At 37.1% G+C, this 26,698-nt stretch overlaps 1 long non-coding RNA gene across 1 annotated transcript; it reads left to right on the top strand.

Moving 5' to 3' along the window:
* The first annotated feature begins 5,230 nt into the window (after nucleotides 1–5,230).
* On the top strand, nucleotides 5,231–16,632 carry LOC118717382. The gene is made up of 3 exons (XR_004987453.1): nucleotides 5,231–5,369; nucleotides 14,833–14,935; nucleotides 16,388–16,632. It is a non-coding gene; the product is annotated as an uncharacterized LOC118717382 (long non-coding RNA).
* Nucleotides 16,633–26,698: the final 10,066 nt, after the last annotated feature.

Below are 26,698 nucleotides of genomic sequence, written 5' to 3'. Positions count from 1 at the left end.
GATGTGGATAAGCTGTGTGTGTGGCTGACCTTATCAGAAGAAAGCCAGGCCTTGAAAATCACAGGGGAACACCCTGGGCATGTGCATGTTGGCTGTGGGAAAGAAAACAGCTGGTCAAATGTGTGCTCTCTTTAAAAGCCAAACAAACCAAAAAAGGCAGACAGTGACAGGGGAAAGGATAAGAAGCAGGGTGTGAATTAACAGCACCTCTTTATGTTTAGAAACATTCTCTCAAGAAACAGTCCTGTGAAGGACAAAGAGGAGGTATGTTGTCAGCATCTGGGAATTTTCAACCCACCAATATGAAGATTTTCTAGATAAAATGTTGATGATGCAGTTGCTTAAGCTCCTAGGGACAGAAAAGTTAACTCTGTTACCTTTGAATTCTATATTTCCTGCTCTGTTTAGGGGTTTATGACCAAATAAGATGGCAGGAAGAAGGTGGAGAAGATTGATTTCTCATAGATAACTATAACCCAAAGAAACAAGTTAAAATTAAGAGGATATTGGGAGAAGGGTGGAGGGAGGAAGACAGGGAGGAAGAGAAGAAAAGAGGGAGGGAGAGAGGGAGGGAGGGAGGGAGGGAGGGAGGGAGGGAGGGAGGGAGGGAGGGAGGGAGGGAGGGAGAGAGGGAGACAGGGCGGGAGGGAGGGAGGGAAGGGAAGAAAAGAGAATCTAGGACGTACTCTGGGAAGTCTTGACTTTGCAATGACAAGAGTTTTTAGCTCCATTAAAATCACAACCCAACACCAGTGAGGCCAGACATCACTGGGCAGAGGCAATCCTTCATCCCCTGCCATGAACTGTAAAAAGAAACTGAGCACATCGCTAGCATAGAAGAATCACAGGCGACTGCACCCTGACATCTCTGAGAAAGCAGCAGGGACAAAGCATAGTGACAAGAGTCCATGAAACAAAATTTTACAATCTCGGGTTAAAATTATTCCAATGGTGCATCAAAACCAATGCACCACTGAACAGATGGCACAGATGCAGGGACTTGAACATAAGCCCTGGTTCACTTGCCAGGAGAGGACATAAAGGAAGTGCCTTCTAAGGACCCACGGCAGATGTGAACTCGAGAAATTCAAAATATCAATGTCTCTCTTAAAATTCCTCAGAACTTGTGTAGAGACCTCCATTCATTCAACTGGTATTTAAGGCAAGCCTACAATGTGTCAAGCAATATATTAGATTCTTTGAGACACAGTAACAAAATAAGACCAGCATCCTTGCTCACAGCTGAGCAGAGGGAAAACACCCTGGCATTTATACACCACCATGCAGTGTAATGGGCACACTGTGGTAAAGGAAAGGGTCAGTGTGGTGGAAATTAAGAGGGGGCAGATGGAAAAGCAAAGGCCAGACGATTGAATGGGTGATCTTAAAACACTAAGGGAGCTGCAAGGAGTTAAAGCCTGTTAAACTTTTATTTTGGAACATCTCTGAGTAAATCATGCGTATTTCCCTCACAAGCACAGGCCACAACACTCCCTAATCTCTTCCATCAGGTCAGATGAACACATTTATGTTATCTGACTAGCCTCTGGCACCACCTGCATTTGTGCATATGAGGGCTGAGCTAGGTCATGACCAAGAGACATGCTACCTACCTCTACAGGTCAATTGCAAACGTGTGATGGTGTTTTTCCTTGTTACTATAACTGCAGGTGCTACTGCAGTGGTTCTCAACCTTTCTAATGCTGCGACCCTTTAATACACTTTCTCATGTCGTGATGACCCCAACCATAAAATCATTTTCGTTGCTACTTCATAAATGTAATTGTGCTACTGTTATGAATCGCAATGTCACGCCCACAGTTTAAGAACCGCTGCTGTAGAGCCTAAGGCCATCGGGAAATGCAGATATTTACATTAGGATTCATTAACAGTAGCAACATTACAGTTATGGAGTAGCAACAAACATAATTTTATGGTTGGGGTCACCACAACATAAGGAGCTGTATTAAAGGGTCATGGCATTAGGAAGCTTGAGAACCACTGTGCTCCTGGAAGTTGAGACCCAGGACTAAGGATGCTCCGCGTCCGGGAAAGCCCTGGAGAAGTTGCTCACAAGGAAGACTTGCCTGTCCCCAAATGCCCACAGCACCTCCATTAGACACTCTGGGCCAGGTTGTATCATGCTACACCATGTGCACTTAAAACTCAATATTTCCTGTCTAATTTATAATGCTGGCTCGACATCAATTATTAACCATTTATATCGCTAACAAGAGGACACATACACAAAGGAAATAATTCCACAGAGCTTTATGTGTAATTGATGCTGAGAAAGAGAGAACGCATTTTACTACATGCGCAATGAGGGCAATGTTTTCTTGCCTGAAAGAATAGCAGTACCTGGTTTCATAATAAAGAGAGTCTTTGTGAACAAGATGTTCTCTTTCCACTATGGTTTTGTACCAGCGCCTTATTAGAGAAACCAGAGGTAGAGCTATACAAAACCACCTTTAAGGGGGGGTAAGCTTTTACATGTGAAACGTCTGGCATCGCCCTCCTTGGATCGTAGTAAATGCTGTTTTGGGGACGAAGGGCTACTTCTTGCACACATGGGGAACCAAATGATGTAATGGAAATGTTTCTGGTTGACCACGCAGGGCAAAGACCACAATGAGGATGGTTCAGAGCCCCTCACAATGACACTCACTATTTCTCTGATCTCTCCCCTGGTGTGAAACTCAAGAAAATAAATGACACTTGTAATGCTCTCAGAAGCTTCAAAGAATGTGTAGAAAAGGACAAGTGATGTTTTTCCTGGGATTGAAAGGCCAGTCACTGTACATGATGCTAAAGAAAGTGATAAGGGGAAGTCTGCTCCCCCAAGGATAGTCCTGGGAAATAACTGCCCAGGCGTACAGCCTTGGTTGACATGCATGAAGAAGGACGATAACCCTGTGGTCAAACCATTATTTCAGGTTTTCAGCAAATAATTGGGAAAATGAGACAGAGATGAGTCTTCACATACCTGTAACCATTATAAACCTGCAAATGGGCATTCTTAAGTTGCAAGGATGGAAGATTCCTATTGAAAGCATCCCCTCACCCCCTTACTGCCAATCTTTTTGGAAACTGAGCCCATTCTTAATATCCCCATTCTATCATTCCCACTCTTATCCATCTGGCTTCTGTTGCTGGGGGGATTCTCATACCATATTCAGTAGGGAATCATCCCCAACCAACAAGCTCTTCCATACTCACTGTCCCTGCTGCCTGCTCTCACTGTTTATGCAGTATTTATTACTATACCACTAGATGCAATCATTATTCTAGACCCAGATGAAAATAGCAGTGAACAGGAGAGGCAAGGCCAAGCCCGCATGGAACATACAGTAGGGTCTGATGGGGTGGAGGTGAGATAAGTAGATAGCAACTGAACATAACAAAAAATGCAGAGTTTATCAACTAGCAAGCAATGCCACAGAAAACATCAAATAGGGCCCCAGGCTAGACAATCACAAGGGAGGAGGCTATGAAAGACAAAGGAGCTTCTGAGTACTAGGCCAGATCACCAGTGTTCATATCCTGGCTGTGCCACTAACCAGTGGTGTGACCCGAAGGGAGTTGGGTCACTTTCTTGAGCCCCAATTTCCTTGCCTATGAAATTAATAATAATACATGCCTCTCAGAGTGGTTTTGAGGGTTAAATGAGTTAATAAGTGCTTTCTATAAGTGAATAGAATAGTCCCTGGCATTAAGAGTTTAACTGCTGGTCTACCACTTCTATTACTATTCTCATGATTACTTACACTAGAAGCCCAATGCAAGGAATTTGTGCAGCCCTAACTGGTTTGGCTCAGTGGATAGAGCATCAGCCTGCAGACTCAAGGGTCCCAGGTTTGATTCCAGTCAAGGGCATGTACCTTCATTGCAGGCATATCCCCAGTAGGCGGTGTAAAGGAGGTAGCTGACTGATGTTTCTCTCTCATTGATGTTTCTAACTCTCTGTCCCTCTTCCTTCCTCTCTGTAAAAAAAAAAAAAAAAAAAAAAAAATCAATAAAATATATTAAAAAAAAAAAAAAAAGAAAGAAAGAAATAAATTCGTGTAAGGGGGTTGGCCCTGGCAGCCCCTCGCAGCCCCGGACGGTCCTCACAGCTCCAGCTTCATTTGGAAGGTCATCCAGAAGGTTGTTCAGCTGTCTGGTCTAATTAGCATATTATACTCTTATTATAGATTGGATGGTAAAGAGAGACCTGTCTAAGGAGGTGGCATTTGAGCTGGAATCTAAATGGAAAGCAGCCGAGGAAAGATATGGGGGGTGATTATCCCAGGCTGAAGAAAAGCCAAGATGAGGAAGAGCTTGAGAGGCTCCCAGGAACAGAAGGAAGAGCAGTGTGACAGGGTCCTGGATGATGGGCATAGTGGTGAGAAACAAAGTCAAAGTGGCGAGCAAGGCCAAATCAAGTGGGGGCTTATAACAATATAGAATGCCTCTCTGTTATGTAAGCAACTGAAAAGTTTGCCCATCCACGTGGACATTAGCAGGCTATTGTCCCCACAAAGGCAACCCAAGTAATATAATCGCCAGCATTTGTGTACAGTTTTGCTTCTTACTGGCGATCATAAAACACGAGATAGGTGGTCAAGGAACTTTGACGTGGTCCTTACTGGTTAAGTGACGGAAGACAAATGAGTTATTTCTATACATTTATTTCTCAATCTGCAAAATCAAATGGATTGAATTAGAGGTCCTCTCCAATCTGTGATTTTATATACCCATTCTTGCATCTCTGATGTATAATGAAAACAGATCTAGGTCAGTTTAACTACAACATACTTTACATAAAGCTACATCCTTTCTTTACTTTTTTTATTAATGGGTCTGTTAATTAGAAAATAGTAATATTCTCAACTTACATGTAAAAGTAAACACCACCACCAAAATCTGCCTTCTCTAAGATTCTGATTTTGTAAGAAAATATTACCTTCTGGTAAATACAAGAGCTGACTGGAAGATTTTTCACTCCTTTCTATGTGCAATTAACAGCAAACACCTCGTCATAAACATTTTTGAAAGGTCAGAGATGGCAATAATTTGCTAGAGAAAATAGTCAAATAAAACACTGCCCTGGTAATTCCTGAGCTTCAAAAACCAGCATAAATCTGATCAATAATGAGACACACAAAAGGGATTGTGGGATAAAGGGCGGGTCCAATTTGAGGTATTAAAAACTTGCTTAAGTCATTTTCCCCCAAATACATCTTGTGCTGCAGCAGATACTGAAGCCATTAATGATAAATTCATATTTACAATGTTAGAAAAATAAGATTCTGATTATGAAACAAAAGATTGTTTTTAGGCTGAAGAAGTAAATAATAGTAAGAATAAGAACTTCTGCAAAAGCCAAGGTAAGAACATTTTACCTCTATAATAAGTCAGCTATTGAGCTCAAATTCTAAATGTTATTTTCAATTGTATTTGTTGACTTTTACCCTTATCATAGCACAAACCACAAAAATTCGAAGCATGCTAATTTATTCCTAAAATGTATACGTATATATTTTAAGTGTGCCTAAGTAATAGCATGTTTTATTAATATGTTCCTATCGATTGCTATTGTCTTAAGAGTAAATTTAATTTTTTATACATTGAAGAGATAAGTTTCCTTTTAAAATTTTTCATAGTAAATATTATTTTTTTTAATCAAAGCTTTCATTTCCAGTTCTTAGGGAAGATTTTTATATTCCCGGAAAAAAGTATTTTATCACTTAAACTGCATTACACATTGATTATCTATTGCCTGCTCATATTAAGAAGCCTCTATTGTCACTTAATGTTTACTAAACAATCAATAAAATCTAACTGAAACCAGAATAAACTCAAACAAATAAGTGGGTTGAGATTCAAAGAAAATTGAGACCACATCCACTTTAGAAGGGCAGCCTTTGTGAGAACTCATTTCTGCCTAAAAGAGCTAATTTATCTTTTTTAATGCCATCAAATTTAATAATGGATGGCATGTCTTATAGCTTCAGTGATGCAGCAACTTGTCGATAACACAGAGAACTTAGAAACCAATTCATCAATTCAAGATTTTTTAATTGGACCGTGGATGGTTAATTTTAAGTCATTAGACTATCCGATAATAAAAACCTAGAAAGAGAGAGTTAATTAATACAGAATTGGGTAGCTGTCCCCTATCTCTTCAATGAAAACTCAGAGTTCCTGTTCTGCCTCAATAACAGGTGGCACTTTTCACTTTGAGCACTTTTGGGGCAGGTTGGGGATAAGTTGTGTGGAGTGGAAAAAAGTGAAATAGAGAAGAAAAAAAAGGAAGGGCCTGTATATAAATATATATATATATATATATATATATATATATATATATATATATATATATATATATAATTATATATGTGAGTTATTTATACTTATAATAAATTTACATTTGTATTTATTTTATACATTTTACATATTTATTTATATATAAATATATATATTATGATACGTATACACACTTAACAAATACTCTTTTTCCAGACACCCACAAGGTGTCCCATATATTTTGGGCAAAACAAAAGGGATACAACTTTCCCTGACTTCTTTATTCAGGTAGGATAGTTCAGAGATTTCCCCATGTCTCAGTTTGGCACTTATTGATTGACAAAGGGAATCAGAGGCTCAAGGACATTAAGAGACCTGTCAGTTAGAGACAGAGTCAGCCATCCTCCAGACTCCCACACCCAACAATCAGTCCACTCCACCAAGCTTCTCTCATCTCCTCTGGCCAAGAACCTATCTTCTGGCACTTGCAATGGAGAAATTAATGAGTCTGCACGTTAAAGTTTCATTTTAAACAAATTGGTTCATTATTATTTAATTGAGGAGGCTTCAGAGCAATAAAAGCCTTGCTTACCAAAACTAGATAAGCACTTCATGAAACATTGAGCTGAAGAAATGCAAAAATTGTCACCAGTCAATATGTGCTGCCTTTCTGTTTGATAAATGCCACCCAATAGCTTCACAAGTATCAGAAACTAATGGCATCCCAGCACTCTGCAGGCATACATTAATGGGATCAGGAGCATAAAATATAAACAATAATGTATATATTGATTATTCCGGACACTTGAAGCCCAACAAACATTTGAAAGGTCAGTCACTCTGCTTGCATAAAATTACAGTTGAGTCATTTGCTCAAAGCTGGAAAGTTGGCTCTCCATGTAAATTTAGCTTGTGACCTATACACTTAATCATGCCATGCCTCTGTTAGCTCCCTTAAGTTGCCTGGCATGAAAAAATGTACTGTAAAAAATATATTGTAAAAATATACCATAAACTATATACAAATAAACAACAATATACTACACCTTACCAGAAAGGATATTGTCTGGGTGAAATCTAGTCTATAGGCTGAATAAACAGCATCGTGAAACAGCATTTTACTCTGACAAAACATACTCAAAGGTTTCTGAAAGTCAGTTACAATATGGGCTTACAAATGAAAACATATGCTTTGAGTATGTTTAAAAAATATACGCTTTTAGGAAACACAGTGTCATAATTATTTTTTACTTTTAGCTAAAAGCTAAAATCTGGTCACATGTGTTTAGGCAATTTTTTTCTACATTGAAAGATTTACTCCTTTCAGAGCTCCTCTAACACATCTTAAAGGAGACTGTGTGGGTTCTGTGGAGAGGGAGACTTTTGCTGGGGCGTTCACACCCAAAGGCTCCTCTCCTCCAGAGTTGGGCTTCTATCTAGCATGCTCACCGGTGCCTCTACATCTGGACAAACTGAATAGCAGGAGACAGCTCACAACCCCACAGCCCCAGTTCCCTTCCTGAGACAATAGGTCCCTCTAAAGTAGGGGTGTCGAACTCAATCAGAGAAGGGGCCAAAATCTAAAATCCAGCCTAAATCGAGGGCCGAATGGTTTACTGAACAGTCATAAACTGTCATTGTGATGGAAACACAGCGGAGTGCAGTGATGACAGCGCGGTGCGGGCCACATTGCAAGGCCTGGCGGGACGGATTTGGCCCGCGGGCCTTGTGTTTGACACATGTGCTCTAAAGAGTCAATATTCCCTTGCCAATATTTAAAAGGGCAAGAGGGACTTGAGAGGTTGAAAGAAAGACTTGCAATGTATGTCTCCATTATGAGAATAGGCAAGGGCTGGAAGTATTCCACCTCTCCTTTACAAGGGCTTCAATTATCCCCAGCTTGGAGAGTTCCCTGTTTGCTGCTAAGGATCACTGTCAGGGTGAGAACCAAGCTTTCAGAAAGGTCTCCCACTCAGTAGGACAATCCCATCTGCAAGAGGCCTTGCTCTATCTGTAGAAAGAGTGAACATATACCTGCCTTTAGCTGACAGTTTTAACTCTAAGTGTATGCAACTGTGCCCTTTAAGTAAGGTGTCCATATTTCTTCTTTCTGGGTTTTACATTGATTCATCCCAAATTCTACAACAGTTAAAACCAGCCGTTTTGAAAATCAGATTTCCTTACTTATGATTCACACCAGTTTTAAAAACACTTTTAAAATTCATATTACATTCATTAGCAATGGATATACATTGCAAAATCATATATTTGAAATTTATATTAAAATGTCAAATCCTAATAACACAGCAGAATTAAAAACTCCAACAGAAAGTAATGGTGACTTATTTGGGAGCCAAATGACTTGATTTTAATATTGAAGACATCATTTTATAGCTTACTAATAAAATATTATCTATAAAAGAGATTATTCTATTTTAAAATATACGTAAAACCTTAAATGAACCAAAGAAATTAATAAATATCAATTTAACCAAAATTCAATTATTATACTGGTCAAAAATGGGAGAGCATTTCAAAGACAGACCTTTTGTTTCCTCTTAAGGCAAATTCACTGTGAATAAAGTTCCTAAATGTACATTATATTCCATTAAAGTAAATAAGCTTACACTATATTTTTCTGGCTATGTAGCTTTTAAAAGGCTCCAAAATCCTGAGTGTCTCTAATATCTTTTATCATAATCAAAACTCAATTAGATCATTCATATTAATATTTTGAGGAAAGGAAATTTGGGATTTTCATTTTTTATAAATGTTATATTCTGAAATTCAGACAATAACATCCCTTTGTTCTAAAGCCATTAGAATGGTAAAGAAAGATAGCAGCTTTTAATTGCTAACACTATTTTTAGAGCATTAAATTGCATCTTTTTCTGAGCAAACTTGTAATCATAAAGATCTAACTAATCATACCCTAAAAAGTAGTCATCTGTATTTCAAAAACTATTTTCTGCATTTTAAATTTTAAATCAAGACTTTGATGATCAATAGAGAAAAACTTTCCTACTTCCACATTGCTTTTAATATATTTAAAAAAAAAAAACAAAAAAAAAAAACCTGTTCACATATCCAAAAATGCAGGCTTATAATGACATGTAAGAACAGAGCCCTTTGAACTATCAAGCTAAAGTAACTGCAGAATTCTACCAAGGACGTCTGAAGAACAAAAATAAATAATAAAAGCACATTTATTACATTCTCCCTCTAAATGTTTCCTCAAAAGCTATGCTAAGTTTTCAAAACTCAGGTCTAATGGACAGACTATTTTTTTTCTCTGCTCCCAACTTCGGAATATCTCTTTCTCATGGACAACGCATCACAGGGCCCAATGGCTGTGTACCTCCAATTACTGATCATGACGTTTCAGTTCTAGAAAAATGAAACAAGGCTATCGATGCCACCTGAGTTGAAAGGACCCTCGTCAGCCACAGTACCTAAAGACAAAGGATTTCCTTCTGGCACGAGGCTCGTGGTGATGTGAAAGGGAAATGAGAGTCCCCACTGGGACCTGGAACATGATCACATTTGTGAGGCCAACTGCCACATTCCTGCTTTTCTTGTTCCCTGAGGAGGTTTGTCCCAGTCCTTTCTCCTGGGAAGCCTTTGACGGCGATTGCAAACAACAGAAGCCAGCAGGACCGTGTACCAACAGGTGCTGGAGCCTCCCGGGGCAGCCTGCCTGCAGAGAAAGGGCCTCCTCAGTGCAGCCCTGGGGCACCCACTGCGGAGGTGCCCTCTTGGCCCCAGCCACTGCAGGATCGTGCTTCTTTTTACACAACAGATGTTTGGAAAGATTGGCGACAATGCGTTATGGCTTCTACATTGCTGCTGGCAAATTTTCTCGGCCATCTTTTAAAGGGACTTTGGTGAAAACTCCAATATAAAATAAGGATGGAAAAGGTCGTTCATGGGTTTGTGTTCAGAAAAAGCAAATGATAATAATGAACACCTAGGACCTTCCCCTAGCACTCCATTATTCAAGGTTGCTGCTTCTCACTTCCTTCCACATCTCAGCAAAGGGGACATTCCTAGGTCCGGGCGATCTCCAGCTTTGGACAGGAAACATATTGATAGCACTTCTTCCACACAGTAGATCCCACTTTAGGAATATTCACACACTCCAGCATAGTAGACCCCACTTTAGGAGCATCTGGCCAACTACTATGAATCTTTAATCTTTTCCATTACTAAAATTGCTTTGTGGTCAGTGTGCTCTGTACCATGGAGACAGTCACTTGTACAAGCGAACAACCACTCAGATGGCTGCTATGGCTGCTTCTCAGTGTGGTCCATGGATCAGCAGCAGCAGCAGGTGTCACCTGGGAGTTTGTTTGAAATGTAAAATCCCAGACCTATCTCAGACCTACTGAACAGAATTTAAGGAGATCCCAGGTGACTCATATGCAGATTCCAGTCTGAGAAGCACTACACCACAGTTTCTTACAATAGCTCCATACTTGGGATTTAGCGAGCAAGATGCTGCCCTAACACCAACACAGTGATTCCCTCTACCCCAAGAGCACTCGGGTGTGTTATTTAAGCCTCAAAACCTCCACACAAAATACCAGCAAGAATCCATGAATCAATGTTACAGTTGAAAAGACCAAAGTTAGGCAGTAGATGATTGTTGGTAGTAGGAGTCAACTCAGAACTTCCAAATCACACACACTGCCCTTTCTGCCGCCTCAGCTAGTCCCTACGGAATGATTGTTTCTTTCCCATCTGGGCTATGAACAACCACCCCTCCATCCCAGCTCCCCCTGCTCATTGGTATCTTGTTATTGTAGGAAGAAGACTTCAAGTCTTGGTTCTGAATTACTCACCCCATTACCTTGAACACATCAACTTTAAAAAAAAAATAGTTTGGAAGATAAATAATACTATCCAGGTCCCTCCATGCTATCTCAAATGGTAAGCGATCCTTCTTTTTTATAATTGCATAGTATTCCATGCTGTACTTGTAACATAGTTTTTTATCCTTTTAGCTATAGATGGGCACTTGGGCTGTTTCCAGATCATGGCTATTGTAAATTGCACTGCTATGAACATAGGGATTAAATGACTGAATGAATGTTATCATGTGCCTCCCCGCAGATTATCACAGACCCATGTGACTAACAGATGCTCAATGAATCCAGTAGACATAAGTTGACTACAAACATAACAATGATATGACATTTAGATTCTTCTCCTGTAGCAAAAAAAGAAAAAAAGAAAAGGTATTATGCCAGATCAATTAAGAAAGTCAATGCAAAAGAGTATGTTGTAAATTCTAAATTTTAGTGTAAACCTAAGGATCTGCCTCCACTCTTTTTAGAAACAGCTGCAATAATAAATATACTAGTGGCCCAGTGCATGAAATTCATGCATGGGGGGCGGGGGGAGGGGGGCAGGAGTGGTGTCCCTCAGCCCAGCCTGCATCCTCTCCAATCTGGGACCCCTCTGGGGATGTCCTGACTGCTGGTTTAGGCCAGATCCCTCTTGTGATCCATGACCTCTGGTTCCTAAACACTTGCCCGCTTGCCTGCCTGCCTGATTGCCCCTAACCACTCTGGCTGCGACTTGATTGCTCCCAACTGCCCCCCACTGCCGGACTACTTGTCCTCAACCGCACCCCCCACACACACTGGCTGATCACCCCCCCCCCCCAACTGCCCTCCCCTCCTGGCCTGATTGCCTCTAACCATTTCTGCCTCAGCCCTGCCATCATGGCTTTGTCTGGAAGGATATCCGGGAAGGTCTCCCAAAAGGTCTCCCTCTAATTAGCATATTACCCTTTTATTAGTAGAGATACATAAAATACAAAATATAGGGTATTTTTGTTACTGGCAGACTATAGAGCAAATTAATGTTACATTTTCTAGAAGGATTTAAACACAGTCAAATCCTATTAAAATATGGCTTTAAAAAACAAACCAACCAAGGTTTAGATAACCAAGAGTAGACTTGTCTGAGCCTTGGTTTCTTCATCTCTAATGAAGGAATCCATGAAACAATCCTTACCATCCCTCAAACTCTGAGATTATGACACTATAACAGTGAAAAATCAAGAAAGTCTATACATGCTTTTTGCAAGGCAAGTATACTCTATGCGCACCGACCAGCTCCGTAGATGAAACCCTGAGGAAGCCCAAGTTCATCTCTCTGGTCTACACCCTCTTCCATCTAGAGGTGCCTCCCTTCCTGCTCCCCTCAGCTCCTCTTTGCTCTCAGAATAACTGGCAGCAAGATTAATGTGAGTCCTTGTGCTCCTTTCCTTCGGGGCATTTGCCTTTGAATCTCCTCTCTCAATGCGGTGAGAGTTGTGTCCTAAGCCTAGGGGAAAATATCATAGTTCAGGCATTACCACACTGGTGGAAGATGTGGGTACAGAGCAGAGACCCTGTCTGCCAGCAAAGGCTACTTCCTTCCTCAGCTTCCAAATGAGATCAGCACCTCTTAGGACAAAGGGCAGGTGAAGAAAGCTCAGAGAAGGGGCAAAGCTCCAACTCAAATATTACCTCTTCAGACTTTGTTCAAATGCATTCATGCGTATGTCCACGAAAATCTATATGGCTGAAGTCTCTTGTAAAACAGAGGCACAAAAATCCATTCTTGTAATATCAGAAACTATTTGTTATCATTTAACACATTTTGACCTTGTAAACTAAATCATTTCTTGGTCACTTTAAACAACAAAATCACCATCTGGGTGTGCAATTTAAAAAAAAATGCATAAAGTATTCCAAACATTTATATAGAGGACTCTCAAATCTTTGCAAAATCTACATATGAGCAAAATGAAAATTTTAAAAGTGCACACTTATCTAAACATAATCATCAATTATTTAAAATACTTATTTACAATATCTTCTTGACAATGATATTATCCATTAAATAATTAATAATTTCATGCTATAGTATAGTATATCTAGTACGAATAGTAAATATTGCATTATTATCATGACATTGTACTTAAATAACTATTTTCAGCATTTGGGAACATTGGAAGAAAGATTAGATAAAACAAAGAATAAGTCCAAATAAAGTACAAAATTTAACTGAAAATTAAAATTTGGAATAATTCTACTACAAAAGACCTCACTTTTTTCAACTTTTAAATTCTAAAATATTAACATTTTATGATTCTGTGTTTGTGGAACTTCCTCTACATTTTGAAAGGAACTGTATACACTAGAAATGGTATTCTAAATATAAATATTTTAAATAATACCTAAAAGTAGTCATTAAAAATACAAAAAGTTTAAGTATAATGCAAAATAGATTCACACTTCTAAAAATATGTAGCATTTTGATAGCATTTCGTCACAAGCAATGCCTTTCTAATTATTTTATATTATCAATTGATATATTGTCTTCTATATAAATGCAGCATGAGCTGCTGTACCACACTTAATTTAATTGATTTTATTATGATTAGTCTTGTTCATTTTTTAGAATTGACTATGCTAGAAAGAAGAGAGAAAGAGGATGCTTTGAATGAGATTTCTTTTTATAAAGCAAGAGCTTAACACATTAAAACCTTTATTTTTTGGAAAAAAGTAAATTTGTTGTTTTTATACATTTAATTAAACTACATTAAGAAAAAAAAATCCTGAGAGTTGAGAAATTTCCAAAACATTTATCATTTTAGCTATGACGTTGACAAAACCCATACCAAACGACGTGCAATTTCCTTATTTTGTAGTATTAGTCATTTGGAGTGTAATTATGGAGTTCCTCAAACCACACTTTCTTCTGTTGATAACCATTAAGAAAGGACCTGGAATTCCTCATTCAGTTTACTCACATTTGATAAATTGCAGAGTAAATTTCTTACCCCAACATTAATGTTACAATGCACAGGAGTTTAACTGTGTTTAGCGACTTCCATTCAGTGCTCTTTTTAGCATCTTATAGTAAAGGCCTGGATGAGAAGGAGGGGGATATAAAGCTTTGACAGATGGTACTCAGCATTTGACTCCTGCTGAGCTCAGCAGGACCTGTGGTTTCTAAGGTTATGGCTGTCAAAATGGCTCTGTCTATCAAGTGAATAACAAAGTGTAGACTGCCTGTCTGTTTCCTACACAAAACTTAGATTACATGTGCCAACATTGTCGATCTTTCTGCTGATTTAATCACTTCCAAGGAGAAGGACTGAGGGCTCACTATTTAAGAAACTACATGGAAAGAAATCTCCAGGGCTCAAAGAGGTAGGCTCAGATCTCATTTCTTTCTCTTTAGTTTCTCTCTAAGTTTTCACAACTTGAAAAGGATTCAAAAGCCACCAAAGGTTCACTTTAGGCTAAAAGCTAAATGTGAAACTTTCAAAATGAACGTAAAGATGACTCCTTCTCAAAAGGGTAAAATGTTTTTATTAAGAACCCTTGGGGTGGTTATTCAACTAGAAATATTAACAATGAAAAGGAAATGTTTCTATTATTAAATACATTTATGTGTTTAGATGTGTTTGTCAGGGCTTGATTTTTCACCTTTCATAGCTCTTAATATTAATACCATCCGCTCTTTTTCTTTCATCTCTGTCTAAAGTCTTCAGATGATCAGAGAAAGTATTTAATGGTGAAAGACAGAAAACTGAATAATGTCATCAAAATTTGCCTTTTGTCTTGGGCTGTTGCAGCTAGTTTTCTTGGTAAGTCTGTTTTTCTTTATGCATATTTTATGATTTCAAGATTGTTATTGACCTCTTGGGATGCTAATAAAAGGCCTAATGGTGGATTCACAAACCCAGGCTTTTGATTAAGAAGATGCTAAAATTAGGATTGTGTTAGTGCCCTTGAATAAGATACTTATTGTATTTCAATGTTTAGTTTATAACATATAAAATGAAATTTCTGATTGTTATGTAAAAAGGACAAAGTAAAATTAAATGTGCAATTTTGAAAGTGATAGAATTGGACATGCTTTAGTCTTGTCCTGTTACAAAGCTATCCATTGCTATTTTTGAAAAGCTGATATAAGTACACATCTTGTCTCTTTTTTTTTTTTTTTTGCTGGGTTGAGCAGACACATCCACTCATGTGGTGGTTGTTTCATTTAGCATGACTCAGAGAAGACATTCTTGCTATATACTTTCTTCAGTTATATTCTTATTATAGCTGAAGAATTTTCCTCTGCAAATAATTTATATTGGTCCTATGATCATAATGGCAATGTTATTTAGATGAATAAGTATATATTAATATTCCTAGTACATTTAGTTACTTTAAAAAAGTTTTGAAGTATTTATCTTCTTTAAACTTAAAAAAAAAAAATCCAACCCAGCAGTCTCCTCTCTAAGACACTACTTAGAAGATATTCAGGAAATGTTATTGAATTGAAATAAATAGAATGTGAAATATTTAAAAAAAAAAAAAAAGTATTCTTAAATTAAAATAAAAGGGTACAACTTTTTCAACAGATTATTATAAGAAATTATCAAATGCCAATTGAGCATAAACCCTTTCCCAGGTGTGCTTTTTATCTTGGAAATGTATGATGCTTTTAATCAATTCTGTAGACAATAATGATAAACAGAAATTTGGAGAAAAAAAATCCTAAACCAAGATGAAATTTTCTTCTCTTTTTCTTTCTCTACCTCTTTGCTTGCTTTTTGAATAAGGCAGTTTCTAACTTTATTTCTAACAACCTATATCTCCCCAAAGGAATTTTTATTAATGATAAACTTGCTGAATCATATTTGCTTTTCATGTGTTTGCATTTTTGAAGTCTCTGCGGGGTTTCTTCATGTGTCTCTGGGGAAAGTATGATTGTGTAATTTCATTTGAGTTCATAAACTACAGGCCCTGGAAATTAAATCCATCCTTGGCAGAAAGTCAGCAATCTTAGAGAAAGGAAACAGAACCAAAACAGATATGATGTTTGAGAACTGTTATCATTCACTTAACCACCCACCAAAAGCATTTTGGATTTAGCCTACAGCACTGGCCCAGAACTCTGAGGCCAAGAAGTCAAAATGTCCAGGCTTAATTAATATAACTAACATGCTCTAATTATACTAGGCCCTTCAGTTATTTCTATTTATTTTTTAATTTTGGTAAAATACACATAAAATTTACCATCTAAACCACTTTTTAATTTACAGGTCAGTGGTGTTAAGGATATTCATGTTGTTGTACAACCAATCATCTCCAGAACTCTTTTTACCTTGCAAAAGAAACTCAGCACTCATTAAACAACTCCCCATTGCCTCTTCCCGACCTCTGTCAACCATCATTCTACTTCTGTCTTTGAATTTGACTACTCTAGCTATCTCATACAAATGGAATCATGCAGTATTTGCTTTTTTGGTGACTGGCTTATGTCATGGTTCATCCATGTTGTAATATGTGTCAGAATTTCCTTCTTTTTTAGAACTGAATTGTTCCAGTGTATGCACATATCACATTTTATTTATTTATACATCCACAGATGGACACTTGGGTTGCTTCCACCTTCTGGCAATAGTAAAAAAAATGCTGCTTTGAATATAAGTGCCCTTTTGGTTGCTTTATTTTTTTCATTGTTATTTCTTTTAATCCTCACCCAAGGATATGTTATTTTTAAAATTTATTTAAGAAAGAGAGGAGAGAGAAAAAAACAACACATTGATATGAGATAGAAATATTGATCAGTTGCCTCTCATTATGCACAAAGCAGGGATCAAACCCGCAACCTGGGTATGTGCCCTGACCAGCAATTCAACTAGTGACCACTCCATACTTGGGACAATGCTCCAACTGAGTCACATAGGGCAAGGCACCTTCCCTTGTTTTAGAATGTGATTGTTAGATGCTACAGAGTAAATAAAGATCACAGCACACACTGGACTTAAAAAAATCACATAAAATTGCAATAATAAAAACATTAGCCAATGTTTGTCAAGTGCTTACTATTGTGCCAGGCACTGAACCATGAACATCACTGCTATTAACTCTTTGAGAAATGTACTATTATTATCCTTATTTCATAGAAGTGAAAAATGAAGCACAGAGAGGTTGGTTAACTTGTCCAAAGTCATTCAGCTAGTATGTCACTAGGATGCAAATCTGAGAAATGGGAGGCAGGTGTCTGCCCACTTGGTGGAGGAAAGAAATCACTGCCAAAGCCAGGTAATGTAGAACTCCTTGACCACTGCAAAGGGTGTGGCCTGGCCAAAAGAGCATGCAAACAGGAGCCAGAAAGACCATTTCTATCCCCACCTCGCTGTAGGACTCCTAACAGGAATACTACTTTCTATGGGCTCAGTGCTGTGAAAGGGAAGTTGAATTGGGTGCCCTATGATCTGCGGTTTCTAACAATCCTTCATTCAAATGAGATCTGCTACCTAATACTTTATAACTTGGAGTATCATTTCACCTACTTGGAGATAATGATGTAATTTAAAATTTTTAAATGTGTGCTTAAATCTCTAAGTTTTGATAATGAATAGTTTCTGATTCTCATTCCACTATATCCAAGTCGTACCTCTCTAACGAAACTAACATGTAAGAATGCAATGTCAGGACCCACAAGAATGTATGGAGTAAAATGAGGTTTCTCTTCTGGAGGGTCTCTAGGTGTGTCTACCCCAACAAATGCAAAGTAGAGAATTGTGACCAGTGCTCATTTAATAGATAGTCACCTAATTAGGATCATATAATCCCCAACACTCTGCCACTGAGTCCCCAATGTAAGGACTGAATCTAAATGAATCCGCCTTTTCCTCTTCACTGTCAAAATGTGTTACTTTATGGTATCTCTTAAAACACAGATTGTATATAAGTACCCTAGCCATCATAAATAGTTTTACTAGCTCTTTCGGATCTATGGTTATGAATTTATGTAAAAGATCTTTCTGTGTTCGTTTTCAGAGCACAACCCTAATTCTTATTGTAGTGATTAAACTGGACCCGAGGAAATAAAGGAAAAATATTTCTCAAAGAAAATTATTTAAAGCCTTTTAAAAGTTCTAACGTCCTAATAAAGAGCATTTGAATGCCATTGATCTAATTTATAAGTAGATGCATGTTTGGAAACTCATGAAGAACACTTGCCAGCAAAGGCCTCGTAAGCCAGGCTCAAAAGCAGCCTTGAGTTGTTTGAATTCTGTGCAAACCAATTGACAAATACTTATTTAACCAAAGCCCATGAATTTCAAATAGAGTTCAGATAAGGGATTGATCAGGTCTGTATTTTCTATAAGTGATATCTGCAGGTAAAGTACAATATTAATGTTTTTAATGTTTTCATTTACTTTCAGCCAGCATTTACAGCAGGTTGATGACTTTATTTTAAACCAAATTATTACAATGGAAGCATCCTCCATATTCTAATTCATGAATTGCTATTTGACAGTAACTACATCCATCCTTTAGCCAAGCTAGAAAATTCTGTTACATATACTGTATCTTCCATCTGTGGTTTCAGAAGGTGCAAATTCTCTAAATCAGACAGAAGAGGGAGCTAACCATCTGGAAATTAACTGATCCTTTCAACTACATGTCAAATAAATATAGAAAAAAAATTCTAATATGATCAAGTCTTACCTTTTTTTTTTTTTTTTTGGCCTTGTATTTTATAGCAACACTATAAATTTTCTGGTACATAAAAACAAGAAGAAAAAAAAACAACAAAAACCAGCCAGCAATGGCAAAAAACAATGAACTAAATTAATTAATGAACAAAATATACAAAACACTAAAAGGTCAATTAAAAAGTTTATGACTTGCTCTCACATTTTATAGTAAAATGTGGAGTTAGAATACCTCCCCTAAAAGGCCGAAATAATATTGTATTCCATACACATCGTCAATATTTCCTTGCAATAACTCCTATTCATGAATGGAACTCTCACTTTAAAATTGATAACATCTGGAAATAATGGCAAAATTGAAAAACTCTTGGGCTGCATCTGTCTTGAAAATGCTATGTAATAAGATTTACTTAATATATTTGAAAGGGAAAAAAAATGTTTTGTTCCCCAATTTGTTGCAACATCTGAAAGTTCATGAGGTTATGACCCCTCTTTAAGAAAGCATCTCCCACCACCTGCAAATACCCCAGGAAAAGCAGTTGGAAACAATAAAACACGTGCTAGTTAACTGTTACCAAGGAAACGGTTCTGGTTCACCAATCTGAGCGCCTGCGCTTCCAGTGGCTTTGTCCGAGGGAGACATGTGCCAGCTGTTCGTGAATAGCCATTGTTATAGATCATCAGGAAATCACAGTCAGCAGGCAACCCAGCCCCACTGGAAATTTATTTCTCATATTTGTTCATTGCCAGGGCAATCCCCCATCTTTAAAACCTCCCCTTAGGCTGGGTTAACTAAATAACACCCTATACCAGCAGGGTCGTTTAAAGGAGCAAGTTGCAATGTGGTCTTTTTTGTGCAGCAAACAGGAATCTAACTTTGATTCCAATTGCATCACTCTCCGGCTCCCTTTACTTTCCACTGGGATTACAGAGCAAATATCTGAAGTCAGTACCCCTTGCCTTGATTGGCCACTTAGATACACCAACTGCCCCTCCCCTCCCCATGCCCCCCAAGAGCTTTCAGACATCACTGGCTTAGCCCTTGCTAATGAAGGACTCCACAGAGGCAATTTGGAACGGTCGTCAGGGGAGGGTCTGAGAGGATAAAACTCTGGGTCTCTGCTTCACCAACATACATGCTTCAAACAGAACCACCCCACTTTTATGAATATTGTATTTTCTATTACTTAATAAATTCATAGATTTTCTTTGAAATAAGATGGCATTGCTTTTTTAAAGTTTAAAAGGCAATGGGCTCCAAATCCACCCAATTATCAGGCTCGTCTTGATCAAGAGACTTCAGAGACTTGCAGTTTTCCCTGTGGCATCTCAGGAGCTTAAAGTCCCCGATCCATCTTTACAATAAGTAATAACTTGAATAAACCGAAAAATCAACAACTCATCTCAGATTCATCGGAGAAGTGAGTTCACTACCCCCCAATATTGGAAAGACGGGTGAAATGGAGAATCACAACTTACTAGAGCAGAAACCTGCACAGGAACCAGTGCCAGGGGAGGGGGGAAATGCAATTGATGAGTTGCTGGAGACTCAGTATGGACAAGTCCGAGAGTTAAACACTCCAGTCATAGAGGGGCCCCCACACTTGTGAGGGAGCTCAACCAGATCCTACCGTGTACATCAGAGAAAAATGTCCTCATGCTTCCAGCAGGGGAGAGGAACCACTTTGAAATACTGCAGTCCAGAGCATTGTGGTCTTCTTAACAAGGCCTACCCTCAGGAAAACTATTTTACCAGAGGTCTAAGCGGTTGCTGTCTTATCAGAGCCCAGCTGAACTGAGGAAAAGGAAATTGGATTCCCTCTAGCCAACATGTTCCGCCTGGACTGGGAAGCACTGGTGAAACTCAGAGTTCAGCGGGACAGACTCACCAAAAGTCTGAGTTTTCATGACTATAGAATACTTCTCTCCCCCGACACCTCACCCTCATCTTATAAACACCTAGTTAGCACAATTTCGTTTATCCAATACATTGTGTCTACCTTTCAACAACAACAACAACAACAACAACAACAACAAAAAATGACAAAGCATACTAAAATGTAAAATATACAGATGGGGAGACTAAACAACCTAGAACCAGAGTCAGATATAACAATAGTGTTGAAATTGTCAAACCAGGAATTAAAAAACAAACATGCAAATAATCTATGATAAGGGCTTTACTGTAAAAAACAGACAACATGCAAGAACATATGGTTAATGTAAGCAAAGAGATAAAGATTTTAAGAAAAAAAATCAAGAAGAAATGCTAGAGTTCAAAAACACTATAGCAGAAATAAAGAATGCCTTTGATAGGTTAGTTAGTGACTGGACACAGCAGAGGAAAGGATCTTTGAGCTTGAGGATATGAAAGTAGAAACTTCCAAAAATGAAAAGCAAAGAGGAAAATGACTAAAATAAAAAAGAACAGAATATCCAAGAACTGTGGGATAAATACAAAGAGTATAACATATGTGTAATAGGAATACCAGATGTAAAAAAAAAAAAAAAAAAAAAAAAAAAAAAAGAAGAAGAAGAGAAGCAATATTTGAAGCAATAATGATGGAGTAATTTCCAAAAATTAATGCCATAAATCCAGGAAGCTCAGAGAATTTCAGCAGGATAAATGGAGGAAAAATAAACAATTATACTGTCGGCTGGTGTAGCTCAGAGAATGAGCATCATTGCCCCACTGACTAAGAGATTCTCAGGTATAGGCACGAGTTGCAGGCTCAGTCCCAGTAGAGGGTATGCAGGAGGCAGCAGATCGATATTTCTCTCTCATTGGTGTTTCTATCTCTCTCTCTCCCTATCTCTTCCTCTTTGAAATCAATTAAAAATATATATTTTAAAAAACACAACTATACCTAGGCATATCATTTTCGAAATTCAGAAATCAATTGTAAGAAAATCTCCAAAGGAAGATAATAATTATATTTCTTATAAATAAGCAAGGATAATAATTATATTAGGCTTACCCTTAGAAACTATACAAGCAAGAAGAGGGTGGAGTAAAATGTTTAAAGTGTTGAGAGAACAAAACACCAACTTAGCATACTGTACCTGTGAAATTATTCTTCCTACAAAAGATAAGGAGAAATAAGACTTCCTCAGACAAACAAAAATTAAGGAAATTTACTGTAAACAAATTGCTTTTGTTTCCAAGAAATGTTAAAAGTTCTTCAGGGATAAGGAAATGAATATAAGCCAGAAACTTAGATCTAACTAAAGAAAAGAAGAACATCAGAAAATGAATAACTGAAAATAGAATAAAAATTTGATATTTTATTCTTAATTAACCTAATATATAACAGTTGTTCAAATAATAATTATTAAATTACATATACTTATGTGTACTATATCTGTATATATATATATATATATATAAATATATTAGATATATTATTATGTATGCTCATGTATATTTGAAATGAATTACAACATTCTTAAAGAAATAGCCTGGAGGACTTAGGAACATTTTGTTTTTATAAAGTACTTACACTGTCTGTGAGATGGCATAGTGTTACTTGAAAGTAGACTTGGATTAGTTGTAAATGTATATTGCAAATTCTAGGGGAACTGTGGGGAAAAAAAAGTGAAGAAAAAAACACACACAAAATAAAACTAATAGTTTTTAAAATAGTTTTTTTTAAATACTGTACTAAAGGAGAGAAAATGGAATCATGAAAAATGCTCAGTTAAAATGACAAAAGGCAGAAAAAGAGTGGAAGACAAAAATAGGAACAAAAACAAGGGCAAGAAATTTTTAAAAATACCATATATGGTAGATATTAACCCAACTACATCAAAAATCACTTTTAAAAAATATATATTTATTGACTTCAGAGAGGAAGAGAGAGAGAGATAGAGATAGAAAGATCAATTATGGGAGAGGATCACCAATTGGCTGCCTCCTGCATGCCCCACACTGGGGATAGAGCCCGCAACCTAGGCATGTACCCTGACAGGGAATCGAACCATGACCTCCTGGTTCATGGGTCGATTCTCAACCATTAAGCCACATCAATTAAAAGACAGAAACTATCAGAGTGTATAAAAAAATAAGACCCAGCCCAGCCAGTGTGACTCAGTAGTTGAGCGTCGATCTGTGAACCAGGAGGTCTGGGTTCCATTCCCATACAGGGTCATGCCCAGGTTGCAGGCTTGATCCCCAGGATGGGGCACGCAGGAGGCAGCCAATCAATGATTCTCTCTCATCACTGATGTTTCTATCTTTCTCTCACCCTCTCCTTTCCTCTCCAAAATCAATAAAAATGAAATCTAAAATATATCATCTATAAGAAATCCACTTTAAACATAGATATACATATAGATTAAGAGTATAAAAGAAAGTGAGAATAGCTATATTAATTTTAGAAAGAGCAGACTTAAGAGAAAATAAAGTTATCAGGGGGTAAAGAGCGATAGTCATAAGGATAAAAGGGTTAATTATCAAAGAAAACACAACAATGTTTAATGTGTGTGCATCTTACAACAGAGCATTAAAACACAAGAGGCAAAATCTAATAAAAATGCAAGGAGAAATAGATAAATATACTATTTTAGTTGGAGACATTGGCACTTTATCAGAAATAGATAAATTCAGCAGCCAGAAAATCAGTATGGACATTGATGAACATAAAATCACTATCAATCAGTGGGAAATTATTGACATCTGTATACTACTTTATTCAAAAAGAAAAAATTACACATCCTTCTCAAGCTCATGTGGACTTATCACCAAAATTGACCACGTTGTGGGCCATAAAACACACTTAAAATCAAATTTAAAATAATACAAATGTGCTCTCAGGCCACATTGAATTAAACTAGATATCAATAACAGAAAGATAACTGGAAAGTCACAAAACACAAGGAGATTAAACAACATACTCTTAAAATATGAATCAAAGAAGAAATTTCAAGAAAAATCTAAAAATATTTTGAACTTAAGCAAAATGGAAACAAAACTTATCAAAAAAATGTACAGCTAATGATAAGAAACTTTAAGTTTTTCTAAGATCAGAAATAAGGCAAGGACCTTTCCTCTCATCATTCTTTTGAACATTGTACTGGAAGTTTTAGCTAATGCAGTAAGACAAAATAAAGGAAATAAAAGTACACAGACTGTGTAGGTGGGGGTGTGTGGAATAAAACTGCCTTCTTCGTTTGCATATGACATGATTGTCTACATAGAAATCTGAAAGAACTAACTCTTGGAACTAATAAGCAATTATAGCAAAGTTGAAGGACACAAAGTTAATAACTAAAAGTCAATCACTAAAAGTCAAGCACTTTCCTATATACCAGTAGAATTTGAAATTAAAAATACATTGGCATTTACAATAGCACCCCCAAAAGTGAAATACTTAAGTATAAATCAACAAAAAAATCTATATGGGGAAAAATATAAAAAACTCTGATGAAAGATTTCTAGAAAGAATGGAAAGAATGTAAAGATACTACATGTTCAAGGATAAAAAAATTCAATAGTGTCAAGATGTTAGTTCTTAACACTTCATCTATAGATTCAACATAATCACAATCAAAATCTCAGCAAGTTATTTCATGTGTATTGACAAACAGATTCTAAAGTTTAGTATATGAAGATGCAAAATAGCCAGAATAGCCAAGTCAATATTGAAGGAGAACAAAGTTAGAGGACTGACATGATCCAATATCAAGACTTACTATAAAGCTACAGTAATAAAGACAGTGTGGTATAGATGAAAGAACATACAAGTAGAAAAATGGAACAAAACAGAGCCCATAAATAGATCCACATAAAGATAGCCAACTATCTTTGTGCAAAGGCACAAAGGCAATATAATAGAGCAAAGGTAATCTTTTCCACAACTAGTTTGGAACAAGTAACTGAATATCCACATGCAAAAAAATTAATCCATAAATATACCTACACCCTTTATAAAAATTAACTCAGAATGAATCACAGAAGATAACACAGGAGAAAATTTGGGTGACTTTGGATAGGACTTTTAAGATACCGTATTTTCCGGCGTATAAGACGACCCCCTAATTTTACAGTTAAAACATAGGTGTAGGCCTATTTTCGCTGTATAAGACTATCCCCCACTTCCGAGGCAACACCAGTTCTTTTTAAATTAAATTTTTAATGAATGACATCTTTCGAACGTTGACTTTATTTCGTTTTAAAAGTCGTCTTATACACCGGAAAATACGGTACAACATCAAAGGCACAATCCATGAAATAAATAAGTGGGCTTCATTATAATTAAAAACTTCTGATCTTCCAAAGACAATGTCAAGAGAATTAGAATACAAGCCACAGACTGGAGAAAATATTTACTGGAGAAAATAAAAAGACAGATCTGATAAAGCACTGATACCTAAAATATGCAAAGAACTCCTAAAACTCAACAATAGGAAAACAACCAGATTTAAAAAAAAAAGAAAAAAGAAAAAAAAAGGGTTGTTTTCAAATCTCACCAAAGACACTTCACTAAGGAAGCAATACAGATGACAAGTAAGCACATGAAAACCATATGCCATTAGTAAGGTGACCAGACGTCCTGCTTTTGGCGGGACAGTTCCGATTTTTAACAATTTGTCCTTCATCCTGCGGCAATTTAAAAAAAAAAGTCCTGCTGGCTGAGTGGAAACTCTACAACTAGAAGGAAAGAGAAAAGCACACCTCATCCTCAATAGCCAGCCCCTTTCCGTGTGTGCCCTGTACCTCCACACTTTACTTCCACACCTCCTCGGAGTCTCAGTGTGCTTTTCTCTTTCCTTCTAATTGTAAAATTTCCACTCAGCCAGCCTTCCTGAGGTTCTGGATGATTTATGACTTGTCTTTTAGTTGTAGTTTTGAAATTGTTGTGCAAGGCTGCAGTTTAGGTGTTTACCTATGCCGCCATCTTGGTTTCTCCTATATCAGTGATTTTTAATTGGTGTGCCAAAAGAATCTTTAAAATATGTGATATCTGACTATTTAGTCTGGGTCACTGACATCTTTTCCCTTAGATTTTCAAATTAAAAAATGACAACAGCCAACACAACAATAACCATCCAGTGTGAATGAATCAAAATTATATCTTTTTTTATCAGATCAGCAAATATATATAATATATATTGGTGTATCTCAGAATTTTAGTAATTATTTATGTGCACATGAGATGAAAAAGGTTGAAAATCACTGCTCTACATAAGTGCTTAAACAAACAAGATCTCTGTGTTATAGGCTGGCTGTCTCTAAAGAGCCTAGTCACAGAGCTAAAATGGCAATGCTATTCTAAAGCTCTCTTCCATTCATTCCTTCTGATGGAGCAAAGAAACAAAACAAGGTATCAACAATCAGAAGCATGGCAACTATGATTCCATCATTCACAATAACTTTTTTTTCTTTTTTCTCAAAATAAAAAATAATACTATTAACTAGGCCCTGAAAGCACATATAACACAAAAAGCATGATTGGAAAGGGGAAAACAAAAATGGCATAAGAAGCCTTTTCGTTCTCCCATAACCAAAGTATAATAGTTCCACCCTTTGGAACATAGATGAACACAATGAGGATCATGGAGTCCCTAACACTAGTCCCTTTTTTTTCTACATAATCCGGAATGATGTAGCTCTCATTTAAAAAGCAGTAAAAAAAGATGAAAATGTTCTCCCATGAAGCCCAGATGTTTTCTATCTTGCTAAACTCCAATTATTTCAACACATTATTTAGTTTCACTCACATCAGATCAGGGCCACCTGTTATATCCTCTGCACACTTAGGACAGATTTAATGTTAAGTTTGTACTGATGATAGAAAGTCAGAATGCAATTGAGAGGATGCTTTTAGAGTCATCTTGAGGTCAAAGGATGTGTATATGGCAGATTACCAGATAATCAAGACACTATTGTGTAGTGTAAACATA

Source organism: Pipistrellus kuhlii, unplaced genomic scaffold, assembly GCF_014108245.1.
Source record: "Pipistrellus kuhlii isolate mPipKuh1 unplaced genomic scaffold, mPipKuh1.p scaffold_m20_p_13, whole genome shotgun sequence".
Taxonomy (NCBI): domain Eukaryota; kingdom Metazoa; phylum Chordata; class Mammalia; order Chiroptera; family Vespertilionidae; genus Pipistrellus; species Pipistrellus kuhlii.
The sequence above is the reverse complement of the archived record's forward strand: the minus strand, read 5'-3'. Positions and strand labels throughout refer to the sequence as shown.